We start from the raw sequence: 15,649 nt of genomic DNA, 5'->3' as shown, positions 1-15,649 counted from the left end.
TCCGGTTTAAACAAGGGTGTACATATCAACTTCGGCTCTACCCGAAGTTAGTTTTCCTTTCTTGCTTTTAATTTAAGACAATACGTAACTGCAGAAACATACAAAGGCTCAGCAGAGCCAAAAATAAGTTAATCCTTAAAAAACTGGAATCAAAAAAGATTTTTTACTCAATTGGGACCCACTTTGATCCAACCCAAATCAGTTAAAAATTTACATTAGAGAATCGCGAATAAAACTAAACTCTAAACGCCTAACCATGTATATAGAGCGGTGTTGCAAACTTTAAAAGATGAATCGTAACGACGGCTTCTATATAGAGGTTAAAGCTGAGTATCTAGTGGGCGAGAGGTTGTTCTCATAATCAAATAATTTATTTGACTGTTTGAAATGTAGCTGCTTATATATTTTTAATTCTTACAAAAAATATCTTAACAAAGGCATGATCATCATTTGGTTGATATTATTTTAAAAAACGAACTCAAATGAATTATAAAAGATCAATCTAAATTAACACAAAATTATCCATCAATTTTTGTTTTTTTTTTCCAATGCTATTTAATATATTTATTCCGAAGCTTGAGATGGCGCGCCCGGTATACTTGGTGTTTTGGCTGAGTAAGGCAGGTCCGGAGTCGTACAGGCGAGGTGAGTTGTTAGGTTAGGTCATGGTTATGCGAGCCTGGCTAAGGAGTGAAGGGATCCCTAATGACAAAGAAGCAGAATTCAAGCGGTGCGCATAGAGCACCGGGGGCGGCAGTGATTTTGTCCCAACCGGAGCAGCCGACTTAGGAGTAGGAGCAGCGAGCACGATGGTTTTCTAGAGAAAACATTGATTAAACCTTGCGGAGTTCGTTGGGGCGTATACGCCATCCAAACATTCTAGGCATTTTTAAAGCTTCCAGGGCGAATAGAGAAAGGAGTGTTTGTACAACTGGTGGCCTGGTACCTCCCAAAGAGCGGAGAAGATATTGCCCGGTGTTCGATCCTCTAAAGTGCTTTTATTGGGGGTATATAAGTTAATAATAATTTATTGTTGTGTGAGTTTTTCAGATATTATTTATTAATCATTTGTTTCACTCAATCCCGTTAGGGTCTGGCTACTGACAAAGATAGAATAAAATATAACGCGAGCTAAGGCTGCGGAGTTCTATTTAAGACTGAATTAAAATACTACCCGGGCTGTACTTCGAAGCCTTCGTTGGACTGCGGCGGAGTTGCCCAATTGCAGTGTCAGCATTCCGTATCTGGCCAGCAACGATCACTTGTTGCGCAAGTGCCCGAGTCGGACCGCGGACAGTTGCCCTTGGAATGCGTAGTCAGCACCTCTTTCGTTACGCGTGCGGGCCACCGGATCCGGTGTGCAATTTGGCACTTTTCCTAAATTCTGTCTGCGCGTGTTAACAGCTCCCACCTTTAAATGGTCGTCGTTCGGGGGACCTACTCGTTCTACATCGTCGTCGGCCCTCGATTTCTTGCGGCGATTGGTCTTCAGGTGGTATTTTCCAATCCACAGGATTGCGCATAGAGAAAGGGCAGCCAGTAGAATAAGGAAAATGTTGAGACGGGATCCCGATGACAGTCTTTCTCTGAGGGCCCCGATATGGTGTAGGTTAGCCGACGCAGAAGGTTTTTTCAGAGGTTCTGTGTTGGGCATTCGGCAACTAAACTTCCGCTCTCGAAGTTCAGGATTCTATTATGGCGTTGACTGGGTAGACTGTTATTCTCTTACATACGAGCTTAGGATTAGGAAATGTAATGAGAAAGTGCAGAATGTCAGAATTTTGAAAAACATTGTCATTGTCTTCTATCGGGATATAGTCCGCGTTCGTGTAATCGTTTAGTTTTAATGTCACGTCCGTTCTAATAGCCATTAATATGAAAACTAAAATATATTTCTGTAACCTAGAAAGAATAAAGAAAGGAACAAAGGGGTAGGTCAAAATCTTGTCAGGACGATTAACGTTGATTTTCCTTGTGGACCACCCTCCCTTTAATAAGGACCGTGGTCCCCAGGTCTGCATCAATAACCTCTTCTGAGCACAGTGGTGTAAGCTTATTCCCCAGGCGTTTGTTTGCTTTCAGGAAAACCTTATCGCCCACTTGGTAAGTTTTATGAGTCCTATCTTTGTTTACGTGTTCGAGGGTTTTCTCCTGAGCCTGTTGAATTTTTTTGCTAATTATTGCCTCGGATTGCCTCGGCGGATTTTAAGTGTAAAATGTCTATGGGTTTTTCGTTAGTCAGCGAGTGAATTGATTTATTGTATTTATTAGTTGCAAGAAGTATTATTTCGGTGGTGTCAATTAATTTGATCTCTAGCTTCAAACATCGTGCTAATTCGGCCAGGGTGCTTTGAAATCTCTCTACTTGGCCGTTTGAGGTGCTGTGTAGAGGTGGTGCTTTAGAAACGGTAATGTTATAGTTGTTCAGGAGAATGGATTTTATGGTCTCGGAGTTTAGGGATTTCTCGTTATCGCAGTAGATCGTTTTCGCTTTTGGAAAAAAATTCGCTATTTGCATTATTGGAGTTTTTACGTCCACAATAGCCCTTGACGCGATCACCTGTACTGTGGCGAATTTAGAGAATTTGTCCACACACGTAAGGAAAAGAGTTCCGTCTGTGGGAAAAATGTCAATGTGGAGGATTTCCCCCTCAGAAGTAGGTGTTTGTGCTACTGCTTGTTTGGATGGGTGGCGTTTGTACTTTGCCATGGAACCGATTTTGCAGTTTGATGCTACATCTGTTGCTAGTCGGAACATTTTTGGAAAAAAATAGTCCCTTAGGACTTGTTTCACATTTTCCTGGGCTGCTCGATGCGCTTTATTGTGTTCGGTTACCATCATCTCTTTCTGTTCTGAACGTAGTGTTTGGGATTAGCTGCACGAGTTTGTGTTGAATAAATGCCAGGATAAATCACCTTTGCACCGTAGTCGTCAATGATTTTTTTCCAACACTCTTTTGAAGAACTTTGATTTTTCTTGAGATACTCTCATTCCTGCTTCGGAAAGTTTACCTAGGACCCATCTTATGTCATTAAGATGGTCCTCTTTCGTCTTTGAGTATATTATGAAATCGTCGACATAAGCATAGCATATCTTTGAAATTCCATCTCGTAGGATATCATCAATAGCTCTTTGAAAAATCCTCGGAGTATTTTTTAGTCCAAATGGCAATCTACAAAATTCGTATTTACCATTATTTATTGAAAAATACGTCTTCTGTCGGTCTCTCTCTGCCAGCTCTATTTGGTGGAAGCCGGTTTTCAGGTCGAGTGTTGTAAAAAACTTTGACTCGCCCAGGTTCGATAATATTGTCGTAATCGCAGGGATAGGCATCTATCTACGCAGGGATAGGCATCTATCGTCTACGGTTTTTTCGTTTAGCTTTCTAAAGTCGATAACGAGTTTCTTCTTCTTGACCCCGTTCTGGTCGGTTACTTTTTTTTTCAACAACCCACGTTGGGTTATTATAAGGAGACTTGGATGGCCTTATCCCTTAATCCTAATCCCTAATCCTTTATCCCTAAACCCATGGGGTGCGGGTACGACTTTGAGTACACCGGCTCCCCATCTGTTTTAATTGTAGCAACAGTATTTATATTAAAAGGAAGTGCTTCGTTTGGATCAGCGAAGGCTTTGTAATTTTCACCTATCATTTTGTCAAAGGCGGCTTTTACTGCGGGGGGAACGTCCTCGTCATCTATTTTGATGAAGTTGACATTTTCTGCCCTAGCGAACTGGATCTTTTCGGATCCATTATTAGTGTGAAAAATATTTGCAGTAAAATCGAGTTTCGCATTCACTTGTTTAAGCAAATCAAGACCGATAATACCGTCAAAATCTTTCAGAACTTTAAGAATGAAAAATGGTGATTTAACATTAAATATGGAAGCAAAACATTTCTTCTCGATTTTTGTAAAGCCGTGGATTGACTTTACGTTAAATGTGGTGTTCACAGCCACGACGCCTTTCAGCCCCGGGAGTGGAGTAATATAATTTTTTGAGGTACCTGTATCGATTAAAAGCTTTATTTCCCTTCCTGCCAGCGTACGCGTAATGTACGAGAGTACGGACTTTACCCTAAAAAATTAATAGAGTCCTCTGCGTCCAGGTCGTCCTCTATTTCTGTGGCGCATGCTTGCGCAACGGAATCGTAGTTTTCTTCGCCGGACTGTTCCTCGGGCATGAAGTTGATTTTCTGTTGTGTCCTTGTCGATTGCCCTGCTACCCATGCCGAAGGCTGTCTAAAACGGGATGAGGTATCCACATCCATTGGCTCCGCCCTTGTTTGTTTCTGGGCGTTTCCCGTATTACTATATGGTCTTTGTTTAAAAGAACCGGGTTGATTATTGCCTCCTTTTTGAGGTCGGGCAAAGTAAGGGGTCTTTTGCATTGCCCCCAAATTTCGACTTTGTTCTTGGTCTGTGGACCAATTCTTCCAACCCGCTTGTCGCTGGTTGTTTGGTTTACTCACTTTTTCCTCGCTGTGCCAATAAAATTGTAATGTATTTATCTATTTTTCGTAATATTTTGCTTGTTTTTATTTAAAAAAAAAAACAATTCTCAGTGCACTTTTTTATAAATAGTAAAAATGAGTTAGCTGCGCAAATGCTTTTATTCGTACTCAAATTTCAAGAAAATTTTATTTCTATATGCTCAGATTTCAGGGAGAAAAAAAAACAAAATGTACTTATTTTTTCAATCATGTATTTCCTATTGTATTAATTTTTTATTTTTTATTTCTCTTGCACAATAAGTTTGACAAGTTTTAGCCTTTTAGAAAAGGGGAAAAAAAGATTTTTAAAAGGAGAAAAGAAAAAAACAAAATATAAATATTTTCTCTTATTTATTTTAAGCATATAGTCATTACAGGCCTAGCGAATCCTCTTTATTTGTTTAAAAAACTTTTTATTTTCTGTATTATTTTTCTTGCACGAACAGACAAACAAACAGCCTACTTACATTTTCTTATATTTATTTATTAAGATATGCTGCAAGTTGCCGTCGGCTTTCCTTCGCTTCAGCTTGTTGATTCCCACGGAGGGGGGCGAGCGTTACCCTACAGCTCCCTTTACTTTAGTTGCTCCCACGGAGGAAGGCGAGGGGTATCCCTACAGCTCCCTTTACTTGGATTATTCCCGCGGAGGGGGGCGAGGGTTGTCCCTACAGCTCCCTTTTTTTACTGTTTCGTTGGTTTTTTGAGTTTTATGCAAGAATTAACTGAATAAAATCTTGCATATAATTTTTTTCTTAGAACTTTTCGTTTTTTTTTAATATTATTTTCACTATTTCTACAACTTTTTGTGTAGAAAAAATATATTTTGTCCGAATGTCTTAGAAGCTTTTTTGAGGGTGGGTTTTCTTCTCAGCTTCTATTTTTTTTCACTTGTATGTTTTTTTATTTATTTTATTTTCCGACTACTTTTTTTTAGCCGAATTTTGCACTTGTATTTTTTTTTTTTTTTGTAACGTTGGTTTTATTTCTTGAATCTTCTCTTTGCGAGACTAACAAGATGTGTATCAAATCTTATATTTTTAACTTAACTAACAGTCATTGTCGGGTCAAGCAGCAGCACGGCGTTTAATGTTTATGTTTAAATAATATTTATGTAATGTTTAGTGTAATTATTAGTGCAATGTTTATTTATTAGGCTTAAGTTTGTACAAAGGCTTTGTTGATCGCAAGCCGACTCTTTCTCGGCCGCTCGACTCAACAAGCTTTCCATAGAGAGTTTTAGCTCGCAGTGTCTAGGTCGGGCCGCCCTCTCCATTATTCGAGAGCTTTAGCTTCGCAGTGACCAGTCGGGCCGCCCTCTCTGTACTTTTACTTGAGTCCCTGCATGCACCATAGCTGGTCTATCTGCGGATCATCCGGCTTGATCTGCATGCAGGAATAAACATTTGTAACGTTTTAAATTAAATATAAATTCGTCTTTTATTTACGGCATTGAAAAAGCTCAATGACCAAACAGTCATATTGACTGATACGGAGTTAGACGGCCCTAAAAATCGATTACTGGGTTGGGAGGTCGTTGCGTCTAAGGCGGGATACGCTAGAAACCCGAGTCAATCCCCGAGCGAGAAAATTTGGGTGCGAAGACAGTTTTTCTTTGTTTGACTCTTTTTGATTCTGTATTTCGTCTTTCACTGCGAGGATGCCCAGATCCCGGTGGATGTTTTCGTTGCGAACATACCAAGATGCCCCTGTGATAGTTATCAAGATTTTTGATTGTGCGCGCTGTATGATGTCTATGTTGCTGTTGCTCGCGTTCCCCCCCAAAGCTGGGGGCCATACGTCCAGATTGGCTTTAGGACTGAATTGTACAGTAGTAACTACACCATCGAAGCTGGAGTTCCACAAGGAAGCGCACTCGGCCACGAGGCACAGTGGCGATCGTGGGCTTATGATGGAGGCTGCTGGCTTTCAGTTTTAGGTGATTCTTTTTGCATTCGATGTGCTTACGCCAGGTAAGTCGTCTATCAAAGTGAACGCCAAGGTACGTTACTTCGTTAGCTTGAGGGATCTGCATACCTTTTAGTAAAAGCGTGTTTGTCTATTTAGAGTAAACGTTATATGTTTACACTTTTGTTCGTTTATTTTAATGCGCCAGTCGGACAGCCACCTTTCCACTATTGTGAGATGTTGGGTTGTTGCCTGCGTTGGGCATATGGAGCGACGAAGGATCGTCCGCGAACGTTGACGTTGTTAGTTGTGCGCTCGTAGGAATATCCGCAGTATACAAAACATATAAACACGGGCCGAGTGCGCTTCCTTGTGGAACTCCAGCTTCGATGGTGTAATCGCCCGAAGTAGCTGCGTTGCATCTCACTGAGAATTCCCTATTTTAGAGGTATGATTCCAGTAGCTTGTGGGTATATTTTGGCAAATACGTTTTAATTTTGTGCATGAGTCCGATGAGCCAAACTCGGTCGAAAGCTTGAGATACGTCGAGGAAAATAGCGCTGCAGTATTCTCGCTGTTCGAAGGCTGAGCGTATTTCGGATGTTAATCTGTTCACTTGTTCGATGGTTCCATGGTTTCTTCGAAAGCCAAATTGGTGTGCCGGGACAATATTGCAAGCTTCCAGATGTGGTATTATGCGAGTTAACAAGCATTTTTCAAACAATTTGGAAAACAAGATAGAAGGCTTATTGGTCTGTATGATGACGGAATTGTGTGGTCTTTTCCAGGCTTCGGTATCATTATAATGATGGATTTCTTCCACTTTTTTGGGAAATAGCCAAGATTAATGATTCCATTAAATAGTTTGCAGCCGACCTCTATAGCGCATTTTGGAAGTTCGATCAGCATCTTTGGGGTCAATAGGTCACCACCGGGAGCCTTTTTTGGTTTTAGCCCTCTTATGACTTTTTCGATTTCGTTCGGCCGGAATGAAGGTGCGGCTGGCTGAGGGGAGGACTCTGGCTGAATTTCTGGCAGGAGGAATGAATTTGAGGCTGGGTTTGGCTGGAAGGCACTTTGGAGATGTGTGGCGAATGTTTCAGCTCGGTCTTCGTCGCTGCGAGCCCAGTATCCCGAAGAGTTTCTTATCGGGGTGGTCGTTTCAATTGGGGCGCTAAGATTTGGGTGGGCCCTCCACAGGGGGTACATTGTGCATGTTGGCGAAAGATTCTGGATGTACCTTAGCTGTGCATTTTCTTCCTGTTGGTGAAGAGCCTGGTCGATTGATCGGGTTGCTTCCTTAAGGCATTGTTTTGAAGCTGGTGATCTGCTGTTTTGCCAATCACGACGCGTGCGCCTCTTTTCTCGCACGAGCTGTTCGATTTGCTGATTAGATTTGAAGTATTTGTTTCGGTCTACATCTTTCCTATGAGGAGTAGAGATTTTAGCTGCCGCAACGAGTACTTCTTCCAGGGCGCTCGTAGTGTAGTCGATGTCCGATTCCATGTTAAATTCCGGGTCGAGTTCTATGTGGGCACTCTCGTTCTTTTTGTATTTTAGCCAGTTCGTTTTTGGCGTCGTCAGGCTGAAGGGGTGTTCGGTTATTGCTGGGCTTTGAAGAAGCGTTAGAAGCACAGGCGAGTGGTCTGATGATAAGTTCGAGACTGCTTTGGCACTTAATAGATTGCGAGGTATGTTTTTTGTCACTGCAAAATCAGTAAGGTCTGGGAGCTTTTGTGAGTCTGTTGGCCAGTATGTGGCACTTCCAGTGGAAACGTTGTCCAGTTTATTTTTCACATTTATAATACCATTGTACAATTGTCTTCCTTTGGGAGTCACTAGACGTGATCCCCAGTGTGTATGTTTGGCGTTGTAGTCTCCGGCGGCTATAAATCGATCCCCAAGTGAATTGTAGAAGTCCATAAATTGTCCTTCCGAGATTGAGAAACGAGGAGGGCAGTAAACGGCAGCGATTGAAAGGATTCCGTTGCTTGACTGAATTTGTATCGATGTGGCCTGCAAGAAGTTTGTGGCAAACCTTTTGTGAAAGTGGTGTTTAATGCGTTCTATGATTAGAACTCCAGTTCCGCCGTAGACGGTAGATTGTGTAGCCTCTTATATGAAAGTTGTATTTGCTTGTAAGATGCGTTTCCACCAGTAGCATAACGTCAATATGGGTTTCGGTCAAGAATTGTGACAATTCTAGTTTATGCCGTGAGACACCATTGGCGTTCCACATTGATATTCGTAGCGCCTGCATAGATTATTTAGACTGTTGTGCTACGAGCAGCTGTATCACCATATTCTGGTTTTGAACAAGCGTTTGCATGGTCGTTTTCATGAATGACATAAGCTCCATCATACTTTGTTGGAGGGTAAGCATCATAGTTTCCGTTTTGCTGTGTGGCTGTTCTGGGGCCTGTTGAGCGCTTTGAGAGTTAGGCTGAATTGGAATTTCCCTTCCAGATCGTAGAGCATCGGCATAGGAGAAGCCGTTGGTGGTGTTTAGTGGACCGAATGAGGATCTCGCAGCTTTGGCGAAGAAGACGTCTGGCGTAGTTTTTGACGCAATGTACGCATTCTGTGGATTTTGGTTGCGCGTTGCGGTCGCTTGACGCATGCGACTCTTTAACTCCTTATACACCATACATCCTCTATAGTTTGCCGTATGGCTGCCTCCGCAGTTTCCACATTTCTTCACGGTACTGTCCTTGTTTGTAGTGCAGCAAGCGGACTTGTGGGCGTCCCCGCAGACTACACAGACAGCCCGAAGTGTGCAGTAAGACCTTGTGTGTCCATACTCTTGACAGTTAGTGCATTGCACTGGGCCGTTGCGTTTATGTGGCTCTTCAACAGTGATTTTCCGATGCAAAAGATATTGCAGGTTGTAGATTGGGTGGACTTCGTTCTTCTTCAGCGACCTGCTTTCTGGCTCGAGCTCGACCTTAAAGAGGGGTTGTGGCTTTTTATCTTTATTTAGAATTTCTTTTTTCTTTAAGGGCGGTTTTTTTTTCCGCGGCGGTAACATCAGGTTCTATTCCCTTTACTACCAAGTGGTAGGCCCTTACTGATTTTCAGCTGGTACGTGTAATAGTTTTTCTGTACAGTGTCCAGATATTTGGACACGATTCGGAAGTGCTCTTCAGTCTTGGTTTGCACCTTTGTTTCATGGATGTTCCCTTTGATAAGCGGAACAACATGAAAGTTGTCACCGTTCCCGAACAACGACGCAATTTTGTTGACCAGGGCACTCGAGCTTTTTTCCCTAATATAGATTGGAGGGGGCTTGGGTTTCTTTGCGGTGTCTTGGGCTGGTTGGTTTTCCTCAACCTCCGCCAGTAGGGCAAATCTGTTAGTAGTGGAACTGTCTGGTTCTTTGTCGATATTCAGGACACGGTTAATTTTTGTTTTATTGCCTGCTGGATTACTCTGCGGGCTAAGCTTGCGCTTAATTTGGATTTAGCGATCCATTCCAGTCTGTGTGGCCGTAGCCGCTTTGGCACTTTCCGAAGTTGTTGTTTTTGTACTCTCTGTAGTCGTTGACGTCGCGGTACTTTGAGTTGCAGAGGTTTTCGCTGTTGTTGCAGAAATTGTAGCGCTGCTAGTTGTTGGTGCGAAATTTGTTTCCGATATTGGAGGGGGGGTTTTACACTGCGAACTCCATGACGCGGGAGTCGGAGTGAGTATAATCGCCGATTTTTCCACTTCGGTATCGCTGGTTGAAAAGTTAAAGTAGAAGCCGTTCTTTTGATCGTTGCTCAATGAGCTCATTGCGTGGCTCTAATTTTTTTTTTGAACTATGCACTAGTTTTGGTTTAGCACATCACAACTGTTATAAAAAGCTTGTCTGTCGCTTTTAGTAAATTGTAGTTCAGCGTCTTTTCACTTATATTGGGTTACCCCAGTTTTTTGATTAGCTGTATTATGGTGCAGTTTTGCCGGAGCTCGGACAAAGCACGTCCGCTCAGTTCGGTAGTTCGTATAGCACTTGTATTAACATTATTTTTAAGTCGTTTCTTAACGTAATTTTCAGGTGCGGGTTGTTTATCACGCTTGGGCGCCAGTTAATAATAGATTATTTGTGTGTGGGTTTTACAAATAATATTTATTGATCATTTGTTTCGCACGAGCCCGTTAGGGTTAGTGTTACTGACAAAGATAGAAAAAAATATAACGCGAGCTAAGGCTGCGGAGTTAGTTAATAATAAGTTATTTGTGTGTGAGTTTTTCGAATATTATTTATTAATCATTTGTTTCGTACAAACCCGTTAGGGTTGGTGTTACTGACAAAGATAGAATAAAATATAACGCAAGCTGAGGCTACGGAGTTCTACTTAAGACTAAATTAAAATACTACCCGGGGTGTACTTCGAAGCTTTCGTTGGGCTGCGGCGCAGTTGCCCAATTGCAGTGTCAGCATTCCGTATCCTACGATTTATCCGTATCCGTATAAATCTACTCGGTTTTTGCCGCCAGTCTCACGCTTTGACATTCTCGAGGACCTTGATGTGTCCTGTTAGTTTTCGGTCAGAAGGAACTTTGACTGACCTACGCAATCCATGAAGTCATTCACGTTTTGTTTCGATACAATTCATGACTACCGTGGCAAGCATCAGGAAGAGAGAAGAGAGAACCCACCCAACCCAGAAGAGAGAACCGGCCGAGACCTGGCCGGCAACCGCGTACAAACCAGACTCTCACCCGATAACCCAAAGATGCAACCTCCGCACGATAGCTGCTCGTTACAACTGCATTCGCGCATGTGCACCCGCCTATCGCATGGGTTCTCATAGGTGATGCGCCGCAAGCTCACTCTGGAGCTGTTCAAACAAAAGTTATTGTTTATCCGGCCGCCACCATGTAAAGCCTTGACAGCTTTTGTGCTGTTTTGGTCCTGAATTAGTTTGTATTGGAATCACTTCGACCCGATAAGATATGCCCGCATCCTCGATGTCGCTCTCTGAATATAGCCTAAAATAATAATAATAATTGAAATTTAAATTGGCGCTTGGATTGGATTGGAATTGGATTGGAATACAGCGTGCTACCGAAACGATGGTAGCGCAACATTTGCCCGTCTTTATGTAATAACGTTATGCAATAAAAAAAATGGCAACTGGCAGAGTCAGGACCAAGAGCAGATTCGTCAAGTCCAAGGGGTAAGGTAGTGTGCTTGGAGAAAGCTCAAACCGCAAGCGACACGCTGCGAGAAAGAGCCAGCAGACTCGTCGGGCAGACTCACCCTGCGGGACCAGCCAAGTAAGCTGCCAAGCAGAATCTTTAGGAAGCACAGCGGAATCGTATTCGATTGTGTCCCAATCAGTTAGCGCAATGCTGGAACAGCTCTCGACACAAGTGGACAGACTATTACACCAAAGATCGCGTCCAGAGAGAGATGAAGAAAGTTTCCTCTTTCGATACATTCTACGACGCGGTAGAACAGCTGATGGATGAGTTTAGTATTCCCTTGAGCGAAGCCACGCTAGTGAATGAATGTCTGAATGTGTCTATACATTCTATAGGCCGCTTAAGGGAGGACGCCGGAACGGTTCCTAGAGGAGGTGCAGCGCTTCAAAGCCAGGTTGGATAAAGAAGAATTATGATAAAAACCAGAGACAAGAAGTCAATGGCTCGCATGCATCCGGCAGAGCAGTAGCAGAATTATGCAGCGATCTAGAATGGGAAGAGACCCAAGAGTTTAAGGACGAAGAAGCAGGCGAAAAGAAAGCGGCTCTCATCTGCTGGAACTGCGATAAGATAGACGAAAATATTAGGTCTAGGAACTCTAACACTTTAAGAAGTATTGGGATTCGTGAAGAAAAATAGAAGCATTTAGGTATAAGACTTTGGACAAGCATCCATTTGCAGAAGTTTGAATATTAGGAGGAGTAGTCCTGGGTCTACTGGAAAGGATTTTGACAAAAGGTTCATAAGGAGCAGGGCAGACTTCAAGCGGAAAGGAACCCTAGTAAATACGGTGGGCAATGACAACTGGTCGTGGGACAGCTGACGACAGATGTGGAATTCGAAGGCCTATGTAAAACTTATACATTTTACTTGGTTATATCACTTTGCCAAGATTTGTATGTAGATTTCAATTTTTGGAGGAGTGGCGAACTTTTGCCGTCGGAGTTCCGGGTCATCGAAATTTCGGTTAAACAGGAGTTGATAGAGCTATTTCCATCTTTCGCTAAGCTAGGTTTGGGCAAGACTCATATGATTAGCCATAGTGTCGACGTCAGAGAGACGAAAGCGGTTAAGCAGAGGTATAGTCGGTAGTCGTCGCCAGTCGACCAGCACGGTCCAGAAGCCAGAAGAAGCACGGTCCGTTTATAAAACTTTCGACTTATAAAACATATAAAAGTCCGACTTCATAAAGCTATGTTCATTTCGAGTGTGAATTTAAAGTGTGACGCTTACTGGGCAAATCCTTTGAAACCAGCTTTACGCGATAAGACCGCGTTTACATCATGCCTTTCGGGCTCATGAATGCATCTCAAACCATGACGCGACTCTTGGACAATGTAATTCAAGCCTCACTACGGAACGAGCTACGAGGTACTCGTGTATTTGAACGACTTGCTCGTCGTATCCGATACCTTCGACTCGCCTCTAACGGTCCTGGCGACGGTTGCAAAGCACATTTAGCAAGCAAAAAATTCAGCAAACTAACCGAGAATATTTAAAAGAGCCATTTCGGCATGAGGACTGTTAGGTCTTTAGGTATGTGATCGGAGAGGGCGTCTAGATATCAGCGTCTGAATTTTGGGAAGACGTTCTATATCCATTGCGACGTAAGCAATTATGGCAACGGAAGGAGAGAAAGGGGATGAGTACAAAGCAAGACATGAACAAGGCTAAAAAAAACTACTCCGTCACAAAGCAGGAATGCCTGGCCGCAATTGTTTGTATCAAACGGTTCAGACCATACGTAGAGGGACATAGGCTTACGGTGATTATAGATCACGCGTCATTATGGTGGCTCATGGCACAACCAGACCTAAGGATTCGGCTGGGACGATGGGCGTCAAAACTACAGGCATATATGTTTCAAATCAAATCGAACACCGGAAAGGCAAACGCACGTAGTCCCAGATGCTAGATGTTATCTAGGGCGTATGAAGGAGGAGCAAGGGACGAGGTAGACGACGGCATAGCAATAGACTTTGAGTCTCCATTTTTCGAAACGGATGAGTACCAAACTTTACTGGACAAGTCCAGGAAGTAGAGCTAGGAGAGAATTTTATTTGAAGTACAGCAGAGACGGTGAGATTTTTCCAGAGAATTTATACGGACTTTTTAGGGACATATCCGAGATTCAAGAGTGGTCATATTGGCATATTTATCCAACTAGACCGCTAGGAAGCTATCGGCCGACAGCTGAAGTATATCAGAAAGGAATTGTTCCACACGTTTAGAGTTCCGAAGACGGTGTTCGAAGACAATGGAACGCTGTTAAATGGTGAAGCGTTTAGAATACTAATGCGGAAGAAAAGGGTGACGGAGATTTTAACGGCGGGACATTCATCGCAGGCCAATATATCGGAGGGAGATAAGAACCTGAATCCATTCCGGTACCGGGACCACCCCGTACTATTTAGTGTTTGGGCAAAAGTTTGTGGGATCGGGAAGATCGTATAAGCTCATAAGGGAACTAGGTCCCATGGAAGATAGAAGGATCCAGTTATCCCAAGAAAATTAGTTGGAATTGGTATGCACCCAGGCTTACAAAGCTTTAGCGAGGTAAACGGAGAAGAATGAAAAGGGGTATAATGCACGGTCCAGAGAGGTGACGTATCGAAAAAAGAGATATGACCCGAGATAAAAACAGATATCCAAGCGAACGGTCGTGTTTTTTTTGTGCGCACTGCGTTTTTGATAAATATTGGTAAACCGGTGTTTACATACTTTGTGAATTAAATCTTGTGAATCATAACAATCTTAAAGCCTAAACCGTATCGCTTCGCGAGTGCTTTGGTATATTTGGAATCGAATTAATAATTTTTCTAAATTCTATTCCAAGCATAGCTCAGCTCTGCTTCTTCCCCGGCTTATCTATATTTTCTGCATTTCTCTTGTGCACTCTTTCAAAGCTCCCGCTTCGGCTTCTTGTTTGGCACAGTGGTTCAAGGTATTGTGTTTTTTAAACTTTTTAAATATTCATTTTTGTCTTATTAAATTAAAAAAAAAAAAATAATAAATAAAATGGAATTTAAACTGGTCTGTGCCATTAAGTCTTGCAACAAGACAATTTCCACATCCCAGCCTAGTATCCATTGCTGGTTATGTGAAAACGTCGTGCACGCCAAGTGTGCCGGTTTCACTGCATCAGTTTCGGATGCCATTTCCCGTAGGTCTGGGATACATTATTGTTGCGAAAATTGTCGTGCTGTGCAAGGCGAAATGAGGTCGTTCATGAGACAGACCAAAAATGGATTTAAAGAGCTGATCACTGGTTTTCGTAAAATCAATGACCAGCTCTGTGCGCTTGACACTCAATTTAGTGGCCTTCAGCTGCTAAATGAGTCCCCTAAGCGTAAGAAATCCGCTGTTTCTGATCCGCCTCAGCCTGCTCAGCCGACATTAATGCAGCCGCGTATATCTCTGGCCACCCCAAGGGCTAGAACTGAGAAAAATTCGTCAGAATTTCTCAGGGATAATGAGCAATTGTCCGATATGTCCGCCATGGCATCCCTTCAAGTGATGCCACAGGTCCTAGGGAACGAAACCCCCATTAGGGGATCGAAACCCCCATTTCAATCCGGAGATCTTTAGCTCCGAAGTTTTTCCAAGTAAGTACACCACTTTTAGACGGGATCGATCTCAGCGAAGAGGAGGTGGAGTCCTCATTTCGGTAGACTCTACTCTTTCTTCTGAAGAGGTGAAATCCCATGAGTTTGGTGACATAGAATTTATTTGCGTTAAAATCACTATGTCCGTTAAAGCTTTATACATCACATGTTCATATATACCTCCTATGTCTGAACCGCCTACATATTGGCAGCATTTGTCCGCCATTCGATACGTCTCTAATCTTATGACGGATCGTGACCAACTCGTAGCGGTGGGCGACTTTAATATCCCAGAATTAAAGTGGTCCAACGTCGATAACTCACCATCTTTGTCACTTATAACTTACCATGACTTCACCGCGGGCATGTTTGACATGTCCCTAGGTCAGATCAATCATGTTAGAAATTCGCTAGGTCGGCTCTTAGACTTATGTTTTGTATCTGATCCGGATGGTA

General features: G+C 42.8%; 1 protein-coding gene across 1 annotated transcript in view; it reads left to right on the top strand.

The window, feature by feature from the left end:
• Positions 1-387: 387 nt before the first annotated feature.
• The window catches only part of lovit (loss of visual transmission), a 225,641-nt gene continuing 210,379 nt past the window's right edge, over positions 388-15,649 (top strand). Inside the window, exon 1 of the mRNA XM_070279342.1 lies at positions 388-645. The gene's annotated coding sequence lies outside the window, so the exon portion shown is untranslated. The remainder of the gene's footprint in view (positions 646-15,649) is intronic.

Source organism: Drosophila bipectinata, chromosome 3L (genome assembly GCF_030179905.1).
Source record: "Drosophila bipectinata strain 14024-0381.07 chromosome 3L, DbipHiC1v2, whole genome shotgun sequence".
NCBI classification, from domain to species: Eukaryota; Metazoa; Arthropoda; class Insecta; order Diptera; family Drosophilidae; genus Drosophila; species Drosophila bipectinata.
The sequence above is the reverse complement of the archived record's forward strand: the minus strand, read 5'-3'. Positions and strand labels throughout refer to the sequence as shown.